General features: G+C 39.9%; 1 long non-coding RNA gene across 1 annotated transcript; it reads left to right on the forward strand.

The window, feature by feature from the left end:
* The first annotated feature begins 244 nt into the window (after nt 1-244).
* On the forward strand, nt 245-3,107 carry LOC148878501 (uncharacterized). The gene is made up of 3 exons (XR_016102463.1): nt 245-386; nt 593-1,411; nt 1,501-3,107. It is a non-coding gene; the product is annotated as an uncharacterized LOC148878501 (long non-coding RNA).
* Nucleotides 3,108-3,549: the final 442 nt, after the last annotated feature.

The raw sequence follows: 3,549 nt of genomic DNA on the forward strand, positions 1-3,549 counted from the left end.
CAACAACGATGTGGCCAGTTTACTTTTGTTATTGTCCATCAAATCAGACGTGACCACTTGGATGTGGCCACGTCTTTTACTCTTTCTCGTTTCAGGCACCCCCTTCAAATTTCAGTGTGCCCGAATCTTATACGGAAACGGGAAGCCAGACGATATTCAGCCAATCATGATGTGCCACGGGAGCTAAATGCTTGGGTCAGTGGTTGGCCCAGTAATTTAATTACGAATAGAACTGTAGATGATTAGAACTCGTGAACGAGTGATACTAACAGCTTTGTCTGAACGATGATTCCAACCCTTGCCACAAAGCGCAACTGTTTGGATGTGCCGAGATTTACAGCCCAACCTTTCGATTTCTCTAATCATATTTTACATGCAATTGCAAGGTATGAGAAATTGCTGTTGTTCCTCCTCTTCCCGATCTCCCTCCATCTCTCGTTTCTGCTTGCTTTATAGGAAGAAAGAAATAGATCTCTGAGATCAGTGCTAAAATGATCTCGAGGAGTTATAGTTGTTACCATTAAATATGACAAGACCTTCAGAGGAAATAAATGGATTCAAACTTACTAACGCTTGACTGGTTTTATGTTAGGTGCAGAAAATGGGTCAGAATTAATAGTTCTGCGTCTGCCCTGTTGATAGAGGTGCAGGAAAGGTCGACATAATTAATTTGCTGGTTTCCGCTAAAGGGTTTTGTTTGATATACTGGAAGGTTGCAGAAAATTTCTTTCTTGTTGATTCGTTTCAGTAACCTTGCAAAAAGGAGTCGACAATCCGAAGATTTCTACCAACTTGGGGTAATAGCAGGAAATAAATACATATTGCAAACCTCACCTATATCTAAAGATTGCTTTGGTTGATGAAGAAAAAAAATTACATGGCCTTTTGAAGAGCTTCAGAAGTAGAGGAACCCTTCCTTTAAAGGAAAACACATTTCCGTTAATGGATTTGCATTGAGTTGCAGAAAATGGGTAAAATAAATGGCTTTGTGGATGATGGGTCTTATACCCATCCTTGTCGAAGCTCGCCGAGAGTGAAGATGATGGTTTTCTTGGAGTTGCAGATTCAAAGAAAATAATCTTTCCCGTTGATGGATTTTTCATGCAATTTGGAGGGAAAGTGCCATGTGGTGAGCTCAGACGTTTGCACATGGCTTCTCCGATTTCTAAGCTGCGAGGCTGCATACTGATACAAGAAAACCAAGGTTTGGGTTTTTCAAGGCAATCAGTTGCAGAGAAAAACCCTGATTGGCTTTGAACAAAACAAAAATCCGGTTTTTTAAGAGCAAGGGGAACTGTGTATGGAAAAATAGCCCGGTAATTTTAGTTCAGACCTCAACTTACTTCCTTTTTGAAGCCAGGTCAGTTACATCTGTCCCCCCGAATATCCAAGAAAAGACCTCTTCTGAGATGTAAATCCATTTTTTTTCTTCTTATTGTTGATGCTTATACTCATTGATGACATCTGTTGATCTGTGGTTCTCGTTCTTTTCTTTGACAGGCTGCTTCTTTTACAAAACAACAGAAGGCTCAAAACCCATATAGCTTCTACTCTCTTGCATTTGCTTCCTTTGATATCATACTTGTGTAAGAAAAGCGGCTTCTATTGGAGGTTCTTTGGGGGTAAAAGGATTGAGGGTTTAGAACCGCTTTCTGCTATTCACGTTCCTTCAGATACCCATTATCTGCTTAGAATTCGACGAAAATCCGTCGGTATCCTTTTCCCTTCACATTCTGTCTTTTAGCTTTGTTTGCTTTACATGAGTAGCAAAGAGATTGTTACTGAAATTGCATCTCTGAAACGATTCGTCAGCTTTCCTTCTCTGTCTCTCTCCTTTTTCTTTTTTTCAGATACCCATTAGTCTCGCTTGCAGTTTAGTTTCCTAATCCAACAGAAACTCACCCTGTTATTTCGCTGTCTTATATTCGTGATATTTGATAACAGGTGAAAGTGAAATTTGTTTTCTTCTCTTCCTATCTTTTCAGCTATTTGGGGGTGACAATATGGCCTCTTTTCCTTCCCAGTAGTCATTTTCATAATATCTGAGCAAGAAATAAAGAGGTTTGACAGAAATGGTTTGCTTATCTCTTCCTCTCTCTTCACCTATGTGATGGGGATTTTTGCATCTTTTCGGCAACCAGTTATTCTTGTTTCAGATCTCCTCTCCTAGTCCAACAGAAGGTGTTCATTAATTTCTTCCCCTCTTTAAGTGAATCTGGGTGATTTTTTTTCCAATGACAATGACAAAATTAATCCATAACCGAACTACTTCCCCTTTGTGCATCTTCACTCACCCTCTCGTCCGCGTTACAGTTCTCGTATTTTTTATCCTTTCTGGTGTTTTAAGTTCTGGTATTACTTCAATGCTTCTTACTTTTATCCTTTTGATTTTATCCACGCTCGTCTTCCCTTTCACAAAGCAAAAATCGGTATTTGTGGAGAGCCCAGTGAAAAATGAGGTTCTTAGCTCTGACGGGGAAAACCAGGAGGGAAGAGAGGATGTGCTACCAGAACGACACCAAGAAATCAAGGTTGTTCCGCAAGAAATAGAAACCCAGGATTGGAGCGGAATGGCTGAGCTTCATGACCATGTCATCCGGTCGCCGGATTTTCTGTTGGAGAGTGAAAGCATAGATCACTCATCCACGAGTGGAGAGTCAGAGGTTGACTGGTCGTCTCCCAGCAACATGGGACAGATTCCGGGATGCTCTGATGATTCGATTTCAGACGATGATAGTCTTATTGAGATTGAGCTCCCTGACGGCCATTATGTTGGCCCGAAAGAAGAACCGAAGTTGAGACAGACGTTTAATTTGCCAGAATTCTTGCCGGAGTCAGTTTTCCGACAACAGGGCCTAATGGAGCTCCTAGCAGAGATCAATGATATCTATGAAGAAGAAAACTTGATAGAGATCGACATCTCCATGGGTTCCATTAAAGATTCAAGGTTAGAGATCGAAGCTTGATTTGCAAGCGTTTTCTAAGCTGCTTTGGTCTTCCATTTTGGGTTAGGGTTAGAGATCTTTAGCGTTTGATCTTTCTTGGTTGCTGCTATAATGCTCTCTGTAATTCATCCTTTTTTTTTATTGAATTTGCTTTATCACAAATACAGGCCTTGGATACTGATTAAAGCGTTTGTACCATCTTTTTTCTTCTTTGAAATATACATCCAAAGTGTTAAAGACTTGAAGCTGATCAACTTTATAACGTGTCTGTAATACCACATTAAATATTAAAAGTAGAAAGTATCAAGATGTTTGTAGAAAAGACGAAGTCATGAGATGCTGATGTTCAACATCAACTTGCATTTTCTTTTCTCTTAAATATACTTTAGATATGGTGGAATGCCGTGTCCTGACCACAGATCATTCAAGCTTGAAAAAGGGTTTTTCAAATAAATAAACAATTTAATACTGCCATTAGAATCAATTGTGATTTGTGATGCATTAGTGAGCCATGATGGCCATGGAGAAGCAGCTACAGAGGGTAGGGAGAGGAAGAGATAGATCGATCATCTTGGTAGAATTTTGGAGCAGGTGAGGTTATGAT

The sequence above is a fragment of the Nelumbo lutea genome, chromosome 1 (genome assembly GCF_056320005.1).
Source record: "Nelumbo lutea isolate HS-2025 chromosome 1, American lotus-T2T, whole genome shotgun sequence".
Classification (NCBI taxonomy): Eukaryota; Viridiplantae; Streptophyta; class Magnoliopsida; order Proteales; family Nelumbonaceae; genus Nelumbo; species Nelumbo lutea.